The sequence below is a fragment of the Perna viridis genome, chromosome 6, assembly GCF_037379345.1.
Source record: "Perna viridis isolate PV_CMFRI_1.1 ecotype Kerala chromosome 6, ASM3737934v1, whole genome shotgun sequence".
NCBI classification, from domain to species: Eukaryota; Metazoa; Mollusca; class Bivalvia; order Mytilida; family Mytilidae; genus Perna; species Perna viridis.
Window position 1 is genome coordinate 13,635,682 of NC_142450.1, and position 23,630 is coordinate 13,659,311.

General features: G+C 32.1%; 1 protein-coding gene across 2 annotated transcripts in view; it reads left to right on the forward strand.

The window, feature by feature from the left end:
- Nucleotides 1–1,556: 1,556 nt before the first annotated feature.
- The window catches only part of LOC148613731 (glutamate receptor ionotropic, kainate 2-like), a 76,338-nt gene continuing 54,264 nt past the window's right edge, over nt 1,557–23,630 (forward strand). Inside the window, exon 1 of one of the 2 annotated variants that reach the window (XM_088587302.1) lies at nt 1,557–1,706. The gene's annotated coding sequence lies outside the window, so the exon portion shown is untranslated. The remainder of the gene's footprint in view (nt 1,707–23,630) is intronic. The other variant, XM_088587304.1, reaches the window with a different exon arrangement.

Genomic DNA, 23,630 nt, shown 5'->3' on the forward strand with positions numbered 1-23,630 from the left:
AAAGACATAAGTAACGTAAAGTGGAATCATTACCATGCTGTAAATAATAAGATGGGCGAGAAAAAAACATAAAATCTAACAATAGACTATGGAGTTTTTTATAACGTTAAAATTCTTCAAACAAGATTATCTAATTGTTAACTTCCAATAAGTATGCATTTATAAACCTATATTTCGAAAGATCTGTGTTGTGAGGTAATTTATCAAAATGTGTCACTCTATGTGATCATGTTCTTAAGGGTAACACATGTAGCAGCGTTTACCAAGCTTTAAACCGTGCCTGTCGTTCGAAATTTGATATGAACTGTGTAGATAGACGTACAAAACTGCATAGCCTTACTGTAGGAAAAAGCAAAGCGAGAAAAAGCAAGTTGAATACTTTTAACAAGTTATCCTTTGATTCCATTTACATTACAATTTTTAAAATGAGCTTCACATTGTTCATATTTATCACTCTGCATTCTATTTAAGCGTTCAAAATATCACTGTTTATTGCAATGTTATGCCATTACAACATTGTTTAATTTACTTCTATAAATGAATGCATCATGGGTGCATAAGGATTCTTACACTTTGATAGATACATTTTTGAATAATATAAATAAGATTTTAATGAATGTATAGTATTTCATATTACGTAGAAAGATCATACAGGAATGCCATTTTTTAACATTTTATTATATCTTACGTAATCTTACCACATTTATTTTTCGATCGAAAAATCAAAGTGATTATTTTTCTTGTGCAATTTTTGGATACTATACAACACACATCACAACGTAGACTAAAATCATCATTATTCCCTATGTATGAAGTAACAGTCTTATAATTCGTTTACTTTATACTACTTTCAATATTTAGGAAAAAGACTAAGTGGGAGAAAGGACCAAGTTTCAGTCCGCAATTTTGAATGATCTTGAATCAAGGGCGGTTCGAGGAATTCACGAAGGGATGAGGTTCATGGTAGTCATTTGCTACTTTTGAGCAAATTCTGCACCATACTAAACAAAATATTTCTATCAATAGTGGGTATTCGGAAACCCATTTCTTGATCCGCCTATATGTACATCTTGAATTGAACACATATTTACGTAAGGTCTGTCTTGAATTATTTTCAAGTCACACTCATATCTATTTGTAACATCCAGTGTCAAATAGTCAAAACGATGGTTAAATTGGTCTGAAAATATCCCTTTAATAAAGCCCCAATCAAGTACAATAAAAAGAGCTAAGTAGTTGTTAACTGATGTTTTGATGATTGGTAATAAAACTGAGTTTGAAGTAGCAATACAAAATATCTTTTTCCGAATTAGCCAGCGTCTGTAACTACAGATAAACGAAACCTTTGAACTTCAATAGAAAATCTGCCTGAATAAGACATCGCATAAGTGTGAAAACGATACTAGGTAATCAATAATGCGCCCCAAATGACGCCGGCAATTTGACAAATAAAGAAATCAATTAAACGATATATTAAAAATCAATCATTTTTTGTTACTTTTGTATTTTTCTACATATTATTGACGAAATGTTCAGTAACACATTGCAGATTGCTAAGATATATTTAACCGTTGGCGTTTGTACAAGAATTATTGGTACAAACATGTGTTTATATCGTTTCTCGTTTATATTGTGTTGATTTCCCATCATTAAATGATGTCCTGGGATAGACATGTACATAGGATGAGATTATTAGCATCATTTGCGTAAGTTATCATATTTTTACTTTGACTTAGTAGATTTTGTAAGTTAAAAGGGCTAATTTCAATATTTTTAGGTTAATCTTTGTATGTTTCTGTTAGCGACTCTGGCATTGATTACACACAGAGAAGGAATTACTTCAAGAATATCACTGATTAGCTAAATATGAAATTGACATAGCTGTCGATTTCATACTGGATGGTGGTGTACAAAAAGTCATACAAATAATTTCATCATAGCACATCATTCGATATTTTAATTCTAATCTAAATTTTATATTAGCAAGACAAATTGGCGTAATAAGGGGTTCCAAAGGGTCGGACCCAGCATCCTCCCTCTGTGAGACAGTTTTGTTGATTTTGTGCAAAACTTAGACAGAAATGATCACGTTATAGCCTGGAATTCCCTATTTCCTGTAACACAGCTGAACCTCCCCTTTTGTTTCACCAATGTGTCCTGTCCACGTTATTTAAATCCGTTATTCTTGTATTTGAAAAATTCTACATATGCTTCCTTTCACGTTAATCAGTTGATCTTATTTGTTGGATTCCAATAGCTGATGTCTATTTACACATTCATCTTGATTCTTAATCAAGAGGTCATTTGCGTACATTCATCTCCGGTATAGCACCGAAAGTGTGGATAAATTATTCCATCTCTTTGTTTTTCTTCATACTTATATGGATTCTAAATCACAATCTATCAGTAGTGTATTGTAAACAAAGAGAAGGCTAAATGTAAAAGTGATTTAGCAAAAGAACGTATATGTATAAGAATTGCAAATTGCACGAAATAATGGTGTCAACTTTAATCTGAAAAAGGCATAATTCAAAGAGTCTCATAAATTTCATCAATCAAGAAGTCAGATATATTGCAAAGATAGGTATAAACATCAAACTGTCATATTGCATGTTTAATTAAGTTGCTGGTATATTGCAGAATCATAATGTACAAACATTTGTCATTATATCCTAATTTAACCGCTATATAGATGACGTATTATCTTTAAACAATCCTACTTTTGGGGATTTGATGCATCGCATCTACCCAAAAGAACTTGAGATAAAGTATACTACAGACACTGTGAAGTCAGCCTCATATCTTGAACTACACTTAGAAATCGATGGTAAAGGAAAACTATTGACCAAACTTTACGACAAACGTGATGACTTTTCATTCAGAATTGTCAACTTTCCTTTCATCTGTGACAACATCTCTTCGGCTCCTGCATATGGAGTGTTCATATCACAACTCATACGTTATGCCAGAGCTTGCCGAAACTACGCAGACTTTTTGTATCGCGCTATAACTCTAACAGATAGGCTTCTAGAACAGGGTTATGTTGCTACAAGATTGAAGTCATCACTACATAAGTTTTATGGTCGTCATCATGAACTCGTGGAACGTTATGTGTGTCCATCAGCACCATGAAAACTGATTTATTCAACGGGTCATAGTTTTCCTTTCCTCGTTTGTCTGCCCCGGACTTGACTTTTTATGAGCAACTCGGCGGGTGTCTCTAGAAAGGCGGAGGACGCCTGCCCTACCGGTGACCTGGTCCATGCTCCCAGTTTTTAGTGGAGTCCGAGTTGCTCATTTACTTTTGTTACTTTGTATGATTTTAGTTACTTTATGTTCTTTGTTGTGTATGTCTGTTTTCCATGTCTGGTCTTTGTCCCTGGATTACATTCTTTTGATTATCGCTATAACCTTGGTTCCCTTGATTACTCTTTGATTACCGCTATAACCTTGGTTCCCTTGATTACTCTTTGATTACCGCTATAACCTTGGTTCCCTTGATTACTCTGATTACCGCTATAACCTTGGTTCCCTTAATTACTCTTTTAATCTGCTACTAGTATGTTATTTAATAAACGAAGGCAAGTGAAACCTATCTTAACCAAAACCCAGTGAAACTAGAAATCCATTTTATAGACAGGTCGTGTCATGCTATCAATATGATATTTATATGCGTTCGTCTAAGCATAAGTACTCCATGATTTATTTTGATTCTAGTTTCGCGTTATCACGAAAGGTTGGTATGTTATATGAATGCGCATGTGATCGGATTGTTTTCATATTTTTATATTAGTTATGTACGTGCAATCATATGATTTTGTTATGACATTTATATAGTTGTATCAGAAGTTATTTTCTTTGTATCTGAGGAATTGATATAAAACCATTTGTTCACAAAGCAAATCGAAGTCGATCAAAGGGTATACAATATCATAATACACAGAAAGATGAAGCAGTGAAAAAAATCAACTCAAATGGACTTGAATAAAGCACAAACAAAATACCGATTATATTTAAATATTGCAAATTTCGTAAAGCTGTTTACATTTGTGAGGACATATACCTCATGAGCAGCATTCAAACCAAACACATGGGAAAGTAAGGATAAGGCCAAAAATATAGAAATTGTACATTGAAAAAAATAAAGAATTTTGTACATAAAATAGAAGAGATTTTCAAATCTTCAACAAGACGAACAAAAACAAAGGTATTACTAAAAAAAACTTCTGAAAGATAATTACAAATGTCCTTTGCCTACTCATCTTGTATTGTTCATACCTCGTATATCGACATGTTTATGTCTACATGCAGTACAAATGACATGCCACAGTGAAGACTAAGGCTTACATAGTATCATTACTATCTCTAGACAATTCATCAGGACACGACGAGACGTTATGGCTCAACTGAAGTTCTAACATTACAAATATATTTTCACGAAAGGAAATAAAGTCAAAGCAGATTACAAAGATCAAGTTTAGGATAAAGAAAAATGAGTTTGGTAATAAAGAAAATTATAGAGACAGGATTGATTTGAAAGGTGATAAATAATTTGACATCACATGACATTATATTTTGAAAAGAAGTAGTTTTACCTGAAAACTATTTTCTCTTTTAAATATTTTCACAGCAAACAATTGCGGTTTAAAGTTAAGATTAATCAAAGGAACCAAGATTCCAACAGAAATCAAAAGAATGTATTTCAGGGACAAAGATCAGACATGGAAAACTGACGCACGTACACAAAAGGGTATGAATAACCAAAATAATACATACAAAGTAACAAAAGTAAATAAGCAACTCGAACTCCAAAAAAAGTGAGAGCATGGACCAGGTGCACCGGTATGGTAAGCGTCCTCTGCTCTTCTAAAAAGCACCCACCGATTTGCTCATAGAAAGTCAAATCCAGTGCAGACGAAAGAGGAAAGGAAAACTTTGACACGTTGAACAAATCAGTTTTCATTGTGTAAAGGGAATAAGAATTTCGAATCTGAATATGGGATGATGAATGGGGAGATTGGGAATCTCAGCATACAAAAAAAAACAACAGTAATTTAAATAATTTAAAATCTCAATTATAAAATATAACTTGGTTATGTATATTATTAAGAAAAATGCAATGATGATTCAGTGGGGAATGGGTATATTTCTATGGAGAATGCCATATGGGAATTGGAGATGGGGACATCGGAAGATGATGGGATGGGGTAATATGGTGTATTGTAAAGTTTATTCACTGGGAAATGGGTATATTTCCATGGAGAATTCCCTATGGGGATTAGAGATGGAAACATTGGAAGATGGAATGGGGCTGATATGGTGTAATGTGAAGTTTATTCCATTCAAGGGATGAAAATAAGGTAAATGCGGTCGACCAGGCTAAGGATCGCAACTCTTTAATCCACTGATATGGTCTTACTTACTACTTTTGGTTAAATGCCACCCCCTATATAGTATCAAAAACACACTGAACCTAGAACTATGCAAGAGCATCTGTGTGTGTTGATCAAAAGTAATCAAAACAAAGCTTAGAATGTGTTCTTCAAAATCATATTTGTAATTTTCTGCAAAAGTATATGAAAATTGTGTGAGTAATTTGCCTCCATTGTATTAGTTGCCAGAAAAGCTAAACATTTCGACTGTCGGTATTAATTATTCGAGTCAATTTCGTGAAAAAATTCAACAATCATCGTATCATCAGCATAATGATTTTGAAAGCCTTCTTCTCCAAGCATCGCTATGGTATACATCATAAAGATGCCATTTGACCTGGGAATTCACAGTGAAACTTTGAATATTAATTTTTTGACATGAAAAGTAATGGGAAAGTTAGAATTGGATAGTGAAAGCTATGCTTGTATTATATTTAATTTAATTAGAGTCTGTAAAGCATATTTTTTACCAGGTTCATGCACCCAGTCTTTAGTGGAGGCTAGTTTGTTCATTTACCTTTGAATCTTTGTCCATGTATTTTGTTAATTCCATGTTCTTTGTTATGTGCCTTTTTCCCTGTCTAGCTTTATCCTTAGAATATATTGATTTCTGCCCAAATATTGATTCCCTTTATTACACTTATGTAAAATAAAATAGTTTACACAAATGTACTAATGATTTATAAGGGGTATGTCCTTTTCACCCATATCTACCTCCTTAAATCAAGAATATGTAATGAATCGATTTCAGACAGAATCATACTGTTTATAACTTATATTTTTAAACACCACAGTATTGTTGTTAGTAATGTAAATTAAATTTGGATATCAATAACCTTTGCGATTGTCAGTTGCAAAAATAGAAAAGTCCTCTTTAAGGCACTTCAGTAAAATACCTACAAAGTGCAAAGTCAGACTAAGATTTTCATGAGAGACATATTATATGCTTATTACATTTAAAGGTGTTAAGCTTTGTACAATGTACTGATACACATTGTGGAGAAGAGTATTATACTTCGTACACTTTCGATCATTAACATTTTACATTACTTTATTTATACATGTATTAAGCTGCCTGATATATTTTCCTATGGATGGTCCATCGACAAAAATATTAATAACGTTATCCATAGTCAAAATATTATCACAGTTTGTCTCTGTGTTGTCTGTCTACAAAGTCGTCAAACTCAATACCCTTTCACAGAATAAAAGAGTTTGCTTGAAACAGCAGATTTTCTTATCATGTTGTCATTTGCTAGTAATCTCAGTAAGGAGCATATTACAACAATATAATACCAATAAAGCGCAGGATTATTTGCTCTTATGTATGTCGCCAGAAGCTAAAACATATTTCGCTTAACAAATACAAAATTGGGTGTATATTTTCGTTTTGTTTGTTTGTTTGCTTGTTTTTGTTTTGTTTTGTTTTTGTTTTTGTTTTTTGCTTTTATAATAATGCGCTCTAAATAAGTTTCATTGCCTTTATTTTTGTATAGCCTGACTTTGCCTAGGGTCCAATTGACTTGGTTTTACATGTTTAGACCTACAAATATGAGGTGTTGTTATTCATTGACAAACTGATATTTTGAAAGAAAAAGGATTGTTATTTAAAACATTTTTATAATAAATCTTGATATCATTTATCAGAATTTAATTCTTTTATCATTGTGTAAGAAGTATGGATGAGGATGAGTGCCATCAGAACATGTGTCACACTTATACAGCAATTCAATACAGCTTCCCAAGTCATGTATCCAAATATTCTGCCATATTAAGTCAAAGAGTGTGTATGCTAAAACAAATGAACTTTGTTATTATATCACTTGCGAGCTATCATATTGAGAAGTAAAAACCAATTGAACAAGTAAATAATTGCTATGATTGACAACCTATCAGTCTCATGTATGTATGGCTTTAAAGACGTAAAAACATTTCACCATAAAAATTCCCTTTTCATTAATTTATCTTGTTTTTTGTTTTTTGTTTTTTTGTCTTTTTTTTTTGATTTTTTTTTTTTTTTTGTTTTTTTTCTTTCTTAAGCCTATCAGGCTTAGCATCGCTTCTTTTATACTTCTCTTTTGATTGACATAGCCTTACAAATCTGCATGATCTGGCTCTGCCACAGTATATACTTAGTTATAAAATGTATTTTGAGTTGTTATTCAAAGACATTGTAATTATTGGTATTCAAAACGAAAAGAAAGTTTCTTGATTTTTTTTTAAAATGGTTTCCTTTTTTTTAATGTACATTTTTTTGCTTATTACTTAGTAATTGCAAACGTTTTATTGCACGATACAGAAGTGAAAGAAAACGTGCCCTTATAAGACGTGATTCATTATTACTGTCATATTCACGATCGCTCTCATACATTAAGTTAAAAAGTATGCATGTTCAAAACAAAAAAGATCTCCTAGTCATTATGTCATTTGCGAGTTATCACAGTTAGAAACAAATCAGACTTCTATTAAAACCATTAAACAAAAGATTAGTCGCCAAGTTCGACAACCTATCATTCCAATAATATCATGGCTTCACAGAGCTAAAACACGCTACGCAACAAAAACGATCTTTCTTTTCTAATTACCTTGATATAATAGCTCTTGTTAAGCGAAGATCACGTGATATTCTGTAGTTCATTTCAATTATGAAAGATTGATGCCAGAATGTCTTGAGTTTATTGCCACAAAAACATATTTTATCTTCTAATTCCAAAAAATGTGTTTTAGAAAGCCCTGAAGAATGAAAATTTACATTAACATGGAGTAATTACCATAAATGCTTTCAAAGAATAGTAGGTTATTTAGATAATAACTCTGTTCTGACTTAATGCACAAGAATTCATCAGTATCAGGGCATCTACTTTGCTTCAAAGGGTGATAAAACTATCTACATATTTTATTTAACAGGCATGTGATCGTTAAGCCATGAAGGATGTTTGTGTGTTAAGGCAGGAAGTGCAAAAGGAAAATACTCCTGTTATGCCGTATTTTGAAGAGCAATCTTAAATTACATACCAATAAAATACTTTATTTCCTTTTGTCAGGAAATATTTAAAATAATGTACCTTTAGCGTCGATTTTGTAGCTCAATTTGCCTATGGGTAGACTTTTTATTGTTTCGTTCATTACTGTTTTCTTAAGTAATTTTGAGATTATTTTGTTTGTAATGATTTTCAAAGTACAGATTTGTGTTATTATCATTCAAAAATATGTCAGGTCTTAGAACAAAATGCTTTTTGGGAACTTTTGATTATTTAAAAGAGTAATCAAGGGAACCAAGGTTATAGCGGTAATCAAAAGAATATAATCCAGGGACAAAGACCAGACATGGAAAACAGACACACACAACAAAGAAGATAAAGTAACTAAAATCATACATACAAAGTAACAAAAGTAAATGAGCAACTCGGACTCCACTAAAAACTGGGAGCATGTACCAGGTGCACCGGTAGGGTAAGCGTCCTCTGCTTTTCTAGAAACACCCGCCGAGTTGCTCATAAAAAGTCAAGTCCGGGGTAGACAAACGAGGAAAGGAAAACTATGACCCGTTGAATAAATCAGTTTTCATTATGCTGATGGATACATCATAACGATCCACGAGTTCATGATGACGACTATCCTTATGCTTTTCATAAATTTAAAAACACAGTTCCATGATGAGAAGAAAATAAGATTGTTGATTCAATTCCTACGAATAAGTTGTAAGGCACACCACATTTTCTACAATTCAGTTATTTTTTTTATTTTTTTACACACAATATTCAACAGAAGGAAAGGATCAACCATGGTTAAGCGTAAAAAATGCATCAGCGTAAAACCTAAATACAAAATTTATATTTTCAGAGTTCACCAAAAGACCTTCAACAAGTCTAAGGATACCTTTAAGTAAGCTCTAAATAGCCCCGAAAACAAAAGTGATAAAATCGACGATAACCAAACGATGATAATTCATCAAAATTCAACTAAAAGGTGATAAAACGACACTAAGACACATTAAGACTAACATATCCTAAATGTGAGCAGGCGAATGAAATCTTTGTTGGGGTAAAATTAGTTTTATAAGACTTAATCATCCCCTTTATTGCAAGGTTAAAAATGGACTGAGACCAGACATACACAAACCATACAATTCACTCAATACTACATCCATTTCTTTCCCTGGAATATCTCAACAAAATGCGATATCCAATTAAAGAACGTCGCCTACAGTTATTGTTTATTTGTTTTCTATGTGTGTTTAATGTTTGTGTGCAATTTAAAAAATTCAAATCAAACCGACATTTGATGTAGCATCATCAGAATAATACATACTTGGAAATATACTCCAAGATAAAACACTTCTAGTGATTTTATGATTGGGGCGTGTGCTTTGTGATATCATTTAACTGTTTTACTTGCTTTATGTCGATTTTCATAACTTTGGAATAGTCGTTTGAATTTCGCATTGCACTATATAGCGAGCTTGAAAAAAGAACTTAATGCTGCATTTACTAGGTTGTAGTGTGTACAATATAAATATCTGAAGATTGTAGTTTACAACGAAGTAGACCAATGACTGTTATCTAAAATCTAGCTATAATTATCATGTAATATTTTGGTTTAATAAAGAATACCTTAGTCATCTTCAGGCGGGGGATAAGTTGCTTAAAAGAAACTCAATCATTTGGAATGTGGATACCTGTAGTCATTTTTGTCGTGAATAATAAGTTTAATGTAAATCAAATGCTTTTTTTCATCAAATGTACTTCGTTTGAATTTGGATTTTAATCTACCTATGTACAGTAACATTATTGGATTCTTACGCTGCTGGTGAGAGATTTTTTTTTTAAACACGCGAACAGCATATCCAAATCTACAATATGTCTGTATTAACCGAAATATTGTTCAGGCAATTCTGTGCAAGAACTGTTCATTAATTGAATATCTGGTGATCACAAACATAAAGTCGTTAATTGGCATCGTTTTTGAATAGTTGTCAAAGTTTCGAGATCTTTCCTATAATTTAATTAGAGTGATTACATGCATTCTGATTGAAAAAAAATATATCTATCATTGCGTTAACCTACTTTTGTTAGTGACTGATCTGATCCACTTTTTTCCGACACATTCGGTATTCAGTTCGCTTTGACATCACATGACACCAGTATGCTTATACAAGGCAACGTCAACCGATGGAACTTACAACCTCACATTATATTAGACAAAGATGATAGCAACCGTGAAATTAAAGGCCCCGTTTGCGGTATTGGTGTCCGGAATATTTTCAATCACGTTTCTATAATCTTTTATATAAGAATAGTTTGAAATAGGTTACTTGTTGAAACAACTATATAATTAAAATACGAACATATCACAGTGATCCTACAGTTCACCAAATAAAATCTAATTTCGGATTTGAAATGAACAATGCGTCGGATACTTTTTTTATAGATAGTACTTGTTTAATGACGTATTTAATAGTACTTGTTTGTTTGTTTTGTTTTGTTTTGTTGATGGTTTGTTTGTTTGTTTGTTTTTGCGTTTATAATTAACTTTGATACCAAAATTATAATAATATAGGATGTCTGTTATAATCTGCTTATTTGAAATAGTCTCAATGCACGTTGTGCGCACAAAATAACCCGTAAATGAAGGTTATTAAAAAAAATATATGCAGTCATTCCTAAATACGGTGATTTGTTCTATTGTAAAATCTTGCTCTAGTATTCCACATGAGCTAAATATTAGAACAATGATTGCCGGTTGGATTTCTTGTTTTTTTTATTTTCTCACACGGAGAGGGTAATCATCCTGTATTTATCCTATCCGCCATGCAAAACAATATTGTCAATATCGAATAAAAGTTAATTAATGAGATATAAAATTCTATTTATCTTAGAGCTAAAGGCGACAGCTGTTACTGTTATATGATGGATTAAAACATTTACGTAATCGAACGAAATGACTTTGTAGTTTGAAATTATACTAATGTAAATGGTGGTGAAGAATGAAGGTCGATAGGAAAAAATACGAATCCAAAAACAATTTACTTAGGAGTGATTCCTGGCCACTGTTTATATATATACAATAATCTATAATTTATTTAACCAATGAAAACTGATCGTTTGAATTATTGACCTTAAATGGGTGAAAAAAGGTTGATATATCATTTATTTACGCATTCTCAATAATGCCATATAATGTGCACTATTTTTGCATGTAAGATTTCAGTCGCCAACTTCATGTTTTAAAACTTTAATTTTAAAATAGAATTTATTAACGTATCAATTTCAGGTTTCATTTGCAGTCTTATTACGCATATTTCCGGTGAATCGAATTGGGAAGACTTGTAATGCGCAAGAATGACAAGCGGTTATAAACATAAAATAGTTGCCCGTAACCTTTATTTTTTTCCATTATAAAAAGTACATGTGCCAAATGTGAAGCTCGTTTTTTTGCAAATAAGAAAAATCAATAAATAACATGTTATATACATGTAGGTAAAACATGTTTGTATGATACTTTAGCCATGTTGTTTTGGCATTGAATATTATATTTGTCAAAATAATATACTCGATAAATCCATTTATTTTTCACCATTTTAACGCATCATTACCAAAAATGAACAATCTGATTTTGTAGTGAAAACAATCTTTGGAACTTTAGTATTTTTAATATGCAAAATGATTTGATCTATATCAGATTAATGCGTCATGGTTTACTTCAAGTCAATAACACTACAAACATTCAGATCACCACTGCTTATGGACACCCATATATCAAGGACGCAAAAATAGCCTGCTAATAAACCGGTGATAGCTGTTCCTTGAAGTGATCCATCAACTTATCTATCAGGTCTTATTATTGAATTACCTCGCCTTTTATTTCACCTTTGATTTAAGCGTAACTCGTTGCAGCAATGAAATCTCAAGAGGAACTACTGTATATGTAGGAGGTTAATAAAGTAATACATTTATACAGATTTGTCAACGATAAATCGCGTACATAGAAAATTATGATATATATTTTACCCATTGCTCGATGTTATCTGTTCACAATAATTTGCCAATATCATTTATAGATGCAACAGCATGCACATAAAGTTAAGACTGTTTCTGTGATTACTTTTTACAAATATCGCTAAATAAATAATCACCCTTCCTGTGCACCTGGTACTGTCACCCATTTTTTTCTTTATCTGTCACTTTCTTTGATTTTATTTCAGTTTTGCATTGATAGTGGTTACCTTTGGTGCATATTTCAGTGTATTGCTACTTTTCAGTTATAGTTAAGAACCGTTTTCGTCACTTGTGACAAAGTGAAAGCCGAAAAGTTCTGTTAATGTATACACTACTTAATTTGATAACATAAGTATTTTCGTGCGCGTGCACGTGTTCCGTGTATCTGGAATTATTCATTCGAACTGTGATAATGCTGATCTCTATGAGCTGAAAATTAAATTCTTGACATTTTATGTAACAAAACAAAGCAAAGCTGAATACTAGTAACGCATTGGTTACTCGTCATGCAAAGCTTCAAAATGATTTTCGTGCATAAGTTCTAAAACAGAAAAAGCTAAAATTTTACAGTTACAAATAAGTAAAATTTCAACTTGAAAAGAATCTGACAAATACAACGGTATAACAGTCATTATGCAAATAATGCTAAATCAACCCGGTGTCAACAAATTAGTTTGTTCTCTAGCAGAATAACACTTTATATTATATAATATAATATATTTTCTGTACATGCGTAGTTATATTCTAAAATCCGAAACGGAACTGTCACAACTCAAACTCATATAGGAATGAAATGCAATTCTGTGTTTAAGCATCTAATATGCCATGAAAACGGCTAAATTTGTATTTTATTTTTAAAGCAAATTCAAACTCAAAACAACGTATTGAAATAGTAATCAAGGGCATCAAGATTATAGCGGTAATCAAAAGAATGTAATCCAGGGACAAAGACTAGACATGGAAAACAGACATACACAACAAAGAACATGGAGTAACTGAAATCATACATACAAGATAACAAAAGCAAATGAGCAACTCGGACTCCACTAAAAAAATGAAATAAATCAATATTCAATTAAGAATTGGCTATGATAAAAATTTTGTCTATTGAAAAATAACATAAATTTTCCATGTGCATATTTTGTTTATTGCACTTCGCCCAAAAACAATATGCACATGGAAAATTTATGTTGTTATTTTTCAATAGACAAATTTTTATCATAGACAATTCTTAAATAAATTTTAATACATATTTTTATGTTTAAACATGAGAAAAGTAGCTCTGAATTTAACTGAATAAGGTCGTGTCAATATTGTTTTTATCCATTGAGATATAACAAAATTATTTTCACCAATCAGATTACAGTATTTATCTCAAATTATTATTTTTTTCTTTTTTTTTTTTTTTTTGCCTATCACATAAAATCCGCTTGGTAGTCCATCAGCACTCATTTATTCGAGAGAGACTCTTAATCTTCCTTAATACAGGCGAAAATATTGGATGCAAGCAATACTCAAGAGATAGAAAGGTTAACGCTATATTTTCATTCATGTAATTTTTTCCTTTTCCAACTATCCATCACAGCTGTTAATGGCCAAAACCTTATTTCTAAAGCAATCAACATTTACTGAGTTATAAATGGATATGCAACATGAACTCAGTCACGTGCTATTTCGATGCATATTCAGCATACGACTAAGAATACCGAACAAAGCCCTTGTTTACTTGTACATAAATGTTTTTAAGAATGAAAGGAGGAATACTTTAGTGATAATTTGTGTTAATTCCGATGATTTAAAATACATTTATTGTAAGTATTAGTAATGTTGGTATTTCAGACAGTATCAACACGTCTGGAGACCATACATTTTCAGTATTCTACTACCTCACATGTAGTTGAGTTATGAATTTCATGACCAATTTCTTTTCTAATGTTATGTTTTGTTTTGTTGTTGTTGATTTCAGTATTGTTTTTTATTTGTTCAGGGAACACTTAGTATGTACTGATATGTTCAAATACTTAACACATTACGATATTGGACCACTTGTCTTCAAATCCATAGCAATTCTTTTACATGAAGAATGTTAGCATACTAAAAAGGGGAGAAAGTGGAAATGTAGAATGGGTAAACAGCTCTGCCATAATGTTTCGACCGAAAGCAGTCAAAATATCTTCGAATTTGACTTCGTCTTTTGAAACAAATTAGCAAAGAGAAGTAAAATTCCAACCCGAAAAACTGGTTTATGGTCCTGCTGGAGCAATGGACAAGAGTATCCCTTAAATCAAGTCATTCGCTGTAAATGGAGTTGCGGAAAGTGCAATTCGGTAATTATTAGTGTGAAAATGCTTTAAGCATCCAAGACAAATATTCCATTTCCAAATGAGACCTCCAACCATCGTGTCGTGTGTTCATGATGGACGTCCCTTTGAAAAATACTTGCTAAAATGTCTTGTATCCCGTAAATAACAAAAAATGTCTATTGGCTATTGCTATTTATGGAAATTTTTAAAACTACTAATGTACTACCTACGGTAAAACCTTCCGTAAACTACCCAAAATCAACCGGAATCCTAACCAAACCAGCCTTCATCTGTACAAACCGAACACCATCCTAAAGCAAACAAATACTACAGTTCAAAAGGGCTTCGATTTAGACAGATTATACCGTTTTTAATTTAATAATCGATTTCGCAAAAGTAAATATAAAGTTGATCACAACCTAAAATAGAATTGTGACGTCATAATTTTCGATCGATCAATTTCTGTACCACTATACTGTAACGCTGGTCAAAACAGAAGCATTTTTGACTTTTCTATTGGTTTGGCTTAATATGTGTTCGGTTTACAATGTTAAACATTACAACTCATAAAAATTGGTATAAAGTGAATAAAAAGTGTCTTGTTTAGATGGGATTTCGAAATAGGTATGATTGAGTCGGTTTTGACAGGTCTGATGGTTATAGACAGGTTTGAGTGAGTGACAGATAAACGGCAATTCACACCATTCAAAATCCAAAAAATATTACATTTTCATTGATGTTTCTACAAATCATAAACGTATATCTATATCCCCGTAATTCCAATTCAAGAACCATCTTTTCGTTTTATTGTATCGTAAATCATTAAGCAATTCATGGGAACTGTAATATCTGATGCGCTAATAGGAAAATTAAATCGAATCATTGAAGATAAATTGTCTTCCCATGTCAATTCTAGAATACTTCCAAAAATTAAACTAACATATGACTTGATTTAGTTTCAAGCTTTTTTACTTTAAAATTAAACAGTGGTAAGATCAATTTAAAAGTTGGCATTTGCTGAATATGACCTACGGCATTACACATGTAAACCTTCTGATGCTTGTAATCTTGTCTCCAAACTGTTTGTGACCGCCGAGAAATTTGACATGTTTTTGGTAGGTGTGTTATTCTTGGCGTGTACAATATGTGTTGTCCATCCCCGTTTGCTCGACCAATACGTCCTCGTTCTGACATTTTTTAGCTTCCAATAAAGTTTGACCAAAACATTGTTTCTAATGTAATAACTTTTGCTTTGTTTCGTTTTTCTCCTTTTATTTGTCAAATTTTACATCATCTAGGAAAGGCCATGAAAGAAACAATACAATTGGAAATCAATGGAGTTAGATTGTATTTCAATGCATGGATAGTCCTACTAAGCTGGTTTTCTGTTGTCCATTTGCAAATTTGTTTATAAATAAGCAAAAATGCCAAGGAAGACAATTTGTGTATATTATGTTTGGTACATTGTCTAAAAGGACTAAACTTTTGATTTTTACAATTTGAAAACAGGTGGGGTTAAAATAAACCAGGTCACAAATTATTTTGCTTCAGCTAGGTGTATTGCTTTCAAGGAAGAAACATTAACTACCAAAAACAAATAAAAATACAAAAAAACATTAGTTCTGAAAAAAGTAGGACCTACAAACTGATCAATCATCTAATACATCAACACTCATTTCTCAATCGACTTTCCATCTTCCTTTCACTCCTAACGTAACATGACACGGCACTGGCTTTTCTTTTACACACTTTCTTTGATGAAGTGTAATGGATTTCTCTCGAGTAAACAAATTGCCAAGATTACAAAAGGCATACTTTTTAGAGTGATGGACAAAACGATATCAAAACGTGGCAGACATTATCAACAAAGTGGTCAACCTATATATAGCGTTTCATTTCCATTATTTTTTTATACATTTGATATTTTTTGTACTTATTATTTTTCACCGAATACTTTGTTCGTATAGAAATATACCAAAATACGCCAAAGGTTTATTACACATACATTCAGAAGAATAGGATATTGATGAGAAGCCATAATCAACATATCTTTTAGAAATGTTTATTACATCCAAGTACGAAATCTATTACCAATCACATTTCAGAAAATGCACTTTAACATTGGGACATTTTAAAGAGTAATCAAGGAAACTACGATTCTAAGAAGATAATGTAACTAAAATCATACATACAAAGTAAAAAAAAGCAAATGGGCAACTTTGACTCCACTAAAAACTAGGAGCATGGAACAGGTGCACCGGTAGGGTAAGCGTCTTGGGAAATTATGAAATGTGCATACGAGCTCGGTCTTGTTTCTAGAAATTATATGTAGTTAATGTTAATAAACCTTGTATCTGAAGATTTGATTTTTCTATCATAAATTATGCATGTTTTTGTTTGTTTGTTTGTTTTTTGTTTTGTTTTTGTTTTGTTTTGCTGTTTTTCTTTTTGTTTTTTTTTTCAATGCTAAATTCAGGTCGTTAATTCTTTCGGTTCTTACATTCCGTTTCCCTTGCAATCACCCCATGTCACTGAACATGAACATCTATGTAACCTGATATACAATTATACATGACTATAGTTTCGGTATATACTGTGCGTGTATGTATTACCACGCTAATGCCATGAGAAATACAAACTAGCACGACTTCTTTGACAAGACTCAAATCGTAAGTTTTGGTATTTTGTCCAATAACCACTAAATAGGAATAAACAACAAACCGCATACAGCGCTAAATTCAGCCCAAAAATTATATAAGATGTGCATTAATGTACAATGCATATGACACTTCTTTAAAAGTTTTGAAAGTTGAGCGACTTTGTTAACAATTGATTCTTTATGTGCCCCGACATCCCTATTTTGCTTTAAAATTTTACAAATTAAGTAGCACTCCAGGAAAAAATCATGCAAGTTCTGAAAAATGTGATACACCTTAAAAAGGTACATATTTTTACTTTTGTTATTATGTTGTTATGTAGGTCTATATGATGACGTGTATATTTATTCATTCAAACCTGTCTGCTCTTACGAGATAATCCACATGACAAATCTAATAGTTTCTATTGAATTTTATTATCATTTACATAGTTATTTCCCACAATTTTGAATTCTACAGTACATTCTATATAATCTTCAACTCCTCTGATCATGGGTTGAAAAGCCACATGTTAATTTCTGTTAACTATAACATATTAAACAAAATTTCAAAAATATAATTAGGTAGGCTTTCCATACATGAATCAAACTCGGCGGTTGTTTCTAGAAAAGCAGAAGACGCTTACCCTACCGGTGAACCTGGTCCATACTCCCAGTTTTTAGTGGAGTCCGAGTTGCTCATTTGCTTTTGTTACTTTGTATGTATGATTTCAGTTATTTTATGTTCTTTGTTGTGTATGTCTGTTTTCCATGTCTGTTCTTTGTCTCTGGATTACATTCTTTTGATTACCCTATAACCTTGGTTCCCTTGATTACTCTTTCACATTTTAATGATTCTTACATGGAGTAATATTTAATAATAGATCAAACTAATTAAGAATAATTATTTCAAATAAATGATTCAATATTTAGGAATAGTAACGTTAAAGTAGTCAATGGGCATTGGTGTTTCTGGTGTAAAATCGAATCCTTCCTCGTTTGCACTTTTTAATCTTACACTTTCTACTCATAGATAGGTATGATGAAAAGCCTTCTGGTGTTTTTGTGAAATCATCTGATTAACTGTAAGCATATCACAACCTAATAAATATTTAACCTTTGTGTCTCCTACTGTTTCATAAAATAATAAGGAGGAGAGTTGCATCTTATACCTTTGTCATAATGATATAAAATTATTGGGATTTTCTTTTTGGATTCTATGGTATTTCATGCCGATATTTTGTACAAACTATAGCATCTGCCACCAAAGTACAATTTACTTAATTGTTATGAGGAGCGGTACTTTGATAATACTTCATTCCTTGTAAATAAGTAAATGGAACCAACACTTTAAAAGTACTTTAAATATCACTCCAATCATCAAAAATTGTTATTTTCTATATAGTAATCTGTTACACTAACAGTAAAAATAATGGTTTTCCCATGGCTTAATAAACCATCTTGAAGAAACACTTCATCTCTCTTGAAATTGTAAATTCGCATACTCCTATTAAAGCTCTTGAAATGAAATTGTATTAGCTAGTAAGTAGGTGAAGAAGTGCTGGTAAGTTTCATTTTAAATTTTATATTCATGTTTTGTTAAATAATACTTCGGCTAAGTACTAAAAATTCCCAAAAAAAATTGTTGGCCTAAAATTAGTGATTCAGAGTGTATTTACGTAGAGCGTCATGTTTTTCGTCGTAGGCTTTTGTTACTTTTCAATTTATCTGGTCGGTGTGTCATCACTTGGCGCTCATCCTCCGTATGAATTGTCGTCTGCACAAAGATCCAAAAACAATTAAATACCAAATTACGAATTATATATACATTGCAAAATGCAATATGCTATACTCGTGTTTGAATGAGTAATTGATTACTTCACATCATGCAGCTACTAAAGTCTTTATAAGGTAAAAAAAATCTAACGACTCTTTGAAAGGGAGGCAAAAAGTGACCTCCATTGCATTTATTATCTTGTGTCTTGAAAATCATAATAGACAGGAAGAAACAATCAACTGATAAATGGTCCTAATTAAGGTATTTAAAATTCTCCTTGTGTTCAAGGTCTCACCAACCACTTCTATCCTTTCCATTACTTTACATGTTAAAAAGGTAGTTTTCAAAGTTTCAGTTTGACTTCCCAGGGCAAATGACATCTTAATGCTGCATACCACTGCGAAGCTTGGAAAATAACGCCTTCAAAATCTACGACGATTGTAGAAAATTTTCAGAAAATTGACTTGAATAAATAATACTGAAAATCCATATTTTTACCAACTGACAGTATGGAAGCAAATTACTCACTCGTTTACAATATTCATACACTTTTGTAGTAAATTACAGATATAATTGAAAGAACACATCCATCCTCTGCTTTATTTTATATACTTTTGATCAACATACACACACATTATGCTCTTCCATTGCATAGATTTAGGGTCAGTGTGTTTTTGACACAGCATAGGAGTTGGCCATTTGACCCGGAAGTGGTTAGTGAGACATGGAGACTATTTAGAGTTATTTACCTTTAAATCGTTGTCTTCGTTCCCTGTGTTGGATAGGGCTAAAAAATTATATTTTCTTGGATAAATTATCGGTGCTGGATTTGGCTCCGTATTAGATATTTTTGGTTTAAAGTACTTCCGGTATAATCGTTAATTTCCTTCGTATTTTGTTCTAATATCGCTGATGAGAGATTACTCTTTGAAGCAAATGTACAGCATACGGAAATATCTATATGATTGAGATAGTTGTACCTCGACAGATGAACGATAGTTATCGTTGTAGTTGTAAGTTAAGTATATTTTGAAAAATAGAAACTTGTATTGGTGTTTAACATAGCAAAAAGTGTAAGGACGGGTCTAATTTAATAATGGGATCATTATTCACCTTGAAAAGTATGTCAGTATATTCTGAATAATCTACTTTATAAATAATGTACTATTCTGAGACTAATAAGTATTCTCAGGGTGTAGACTTGCTGATGTTAAGTTGTGTATGGGCTATTTGAGAAGATCATCAGAAAATAAATATATTTTCAAGATTGAGATGGACATACAATAACAATCTATCGACTCATGGTGATGAATGTTTTAACTGACATCGGTGAATTCACAAGAGAACATCAAAAACGTTTAACACTCATAGCATTAGACAAGTTTATTTATCAGTTGAATGCTGAATTCTCCGCTGTATATAAAGTGAAATGATCTTGGGTTAATGCAATTCCAAGGTAATCTAGATGTTGAAACTTTTCGAAGCAGCTATATAGTATATGTATATATGTATATCTATTGCGTAACTGTATATGACATATTTATACCTCTGTAATAAGTGCAACGCGATAAAACTGTCAACGTTATTGCATTTTAATTCTAATAGGCAAGTTTGAAAACATAAGTCAGTCTCTTGAAAGATTTTTATTACATAATGGTTGATTCATGTGGAATCAAGTTAATTACGCTTTACCTACCCTTTTGTAAATCTAGGATAGAATTATTATTAAAAAAATGTACTACGACACGTCTGGGAGTACATGTAATCGATACTAGTCTTTTCCATACTACCAATGTTTTTTCTGTATTGTTCTTTTTCTTTGTTGTTTTGTTGTTTGTTTGTTTGTTTGTTTTGTTTGTTGTTATTTTGTTGTTGTTTTTGGGTTTTTTTCTGGTTTTGTCGCTTTATTTTATTCTTCGAGTATATTACAAGTTTCCTGTATTTAGTGTTATCTGTGATGACTTCAACATCTGTGCTTTTATGTCAATAAAGATATCAACTAAAATATTTAAAAGAGTTCAGCGGGTTTTTTTTCGTATCACACATGCACATGTCATAAAAACCCAAAGACACCCACATTTATTCGATGTTATATATTGGTCAATTCAGCGTTATGGTATGTGATATGGGAAAATCCATATAATATGTTGAAACCTATTAAACCGTTAGTCATGTGACATTGTTATGGATTTTCGTCTGTTTTTCTTCGGTTACAGACGAATTAAATTTAGCTTATACCACTAATGTAGAAAACCTCTATGCTTTACAAGTGTATTGTAATTCTTTCAATTCTAATCACAAAAAAATGAAAATACATTTCAACTTTTCATAATGACCCTCATTCAGTGAAATCGACATTGCAAAAGGCGGCATTCAATCGAATACGTGACACAGTTGTCCATTTCAATATTCAAAGTAAACAAAGGCTACTATTTGCCATTTTTCTTTTTCAAATTCATGTTCTAAATATTCGATGTCGAAAATCAAAAAGAAAAACAGAACAAAAATCCGTTTCATACCCTTTCAATTGGCTCAATATTGTATGATGAGCCGATGGCTGATAGGTTTATTTACGATACTGAGAATATAAACTAGTAGATGAAATTGTGTGTCACCGCAGAGGCTGTATACAATGAACAACTAATTATAATGCACGCAAAATATTACGACATGTATATGAATTAGACCGGAATGTTTATAGCGTATTTTTTAAGAATCAGTCGTAACGGTTATAAAAATCAGACAGGAGGTGATTCATGTATATCAAAAACCTACCAAATTCACTTTTTTTGTTCAGAATCGGCCACAAACCATATAACCAGTCATAGTTTTTCATCTGGTTATTGCACTGTTAATATAAACGTCATATAAAATGTGTATGAAATTCACACATTGCAAGAGTTATTGTCCTTGATTTGGTTGATATGTGTGGGAGGTTAATGAATGTTTTTTTTTCTCAAAAAACGCAGATTTGAATACGGAGAGGCCCATCGAAACGTGAAAATATAGCATACGTGCACATGTATGTAGACCGGAAAAAGATTGTAAGTTCGGTAGATTTTTCTAAACCACAAATTACCTCTACCATAGACATACCAATTTATATGGACCGGCACTTAACTCCTATATGTTGTTGTTTCAGTGTTTTATTATTATCGTCAAGGGTGGTCTTTTATAGTAGACTACTATTAAAATCCTGGGGGTAGAGAACTGCGTGCTGAATAATACCCTATGACATGACGGCCAGTCGCAAAATCAAAATACCACCGAAGTAATTAAAGTGATGTAAACACAAACCTTTCGATTAAAATCCTTTATTCCAAAATTGTATTATGCGTCTAGTCAGACATTTATACTGGGGTATAAATTGCATTATCTTCAAAATTGAAATGATTACGCATTTTTGTGGCGTCTTACTATGGTTTAATTGTATATCACAAATTAATATGCAGTGATGCATCAGATCCTTTATGGGTATTCGAAATTAATATCAACTTAATGAAATAAATAGTATAGAAAAGATGCCGGTTTAACTTATCAAAAAACTGTTATAAGTATCAAGTCAAGAAATGTATAACTGTGCTGGTGAAACTGCTAACTTGATGACCTTTGGTCTTGACATTTTTTAAACTACTTATGGAATCAATATTTAATACATTGAGGCAGAAAGAATTCATATGTGATTTTTACGAAAATTAATTTAGAGCAAAAACTAAGACATTAAAAAATCGGCAATTGATTGGGTGTGCGTATGCATCTTATATTAATCTGGTTCCCTGGTCAATATCATAAGCGACCCTAGGATCGCTAAAATATAGACTCAGGTCACCATCGACGGATATGCAAAATAAATGGGTAAATTGCTGCTTATGAAATAAAATAAAAACAAAGATGAGACTATCTGAATTAACTTTATAATTGCGCATTTATATCAAAAGATGATATAAGTAATTTGGAAAAAAATATTTTAACGTATTTTCCTTAAATTTGAATATTGGAACGTATAAAAGTAAATAAAATAACGTCATATTCGCTCAGCCAATCAATAGACAGAGGACGTCATTGGGTTACATTTGAGAGAAACTTGTGGAACGAAAATATTACCCGGGTTTCCAGGTTACACCTTAAATGTGTTTGCTTGTTTGTTGGGGTTTAACGTCCGAGCAGCAATATTTCAGCTATATTCAGACGATGAACATGAAATTGATGATAAAATGAACATGAAATCATGATGAAATGAAAAAAAGATGGGACACAAGGACAATGGGGTCGACAAATTTTGATTGCCACTGGAAATAGGGAGAGGTGGGTACGGTCGGGCAATTTAGCCTCCTGTGGCGGAGCACTATGGTTCCTACTCCGGGAGAATACCACAGTAGGGTTCTTTAACGTGCGAGGAACGTGGCATCTTTCCCAACACGGTGCACCACTATGGTTTGCGGTCAGGTTTTCAGCCTGACAACCCCAGCATGTAACACGCCAGGG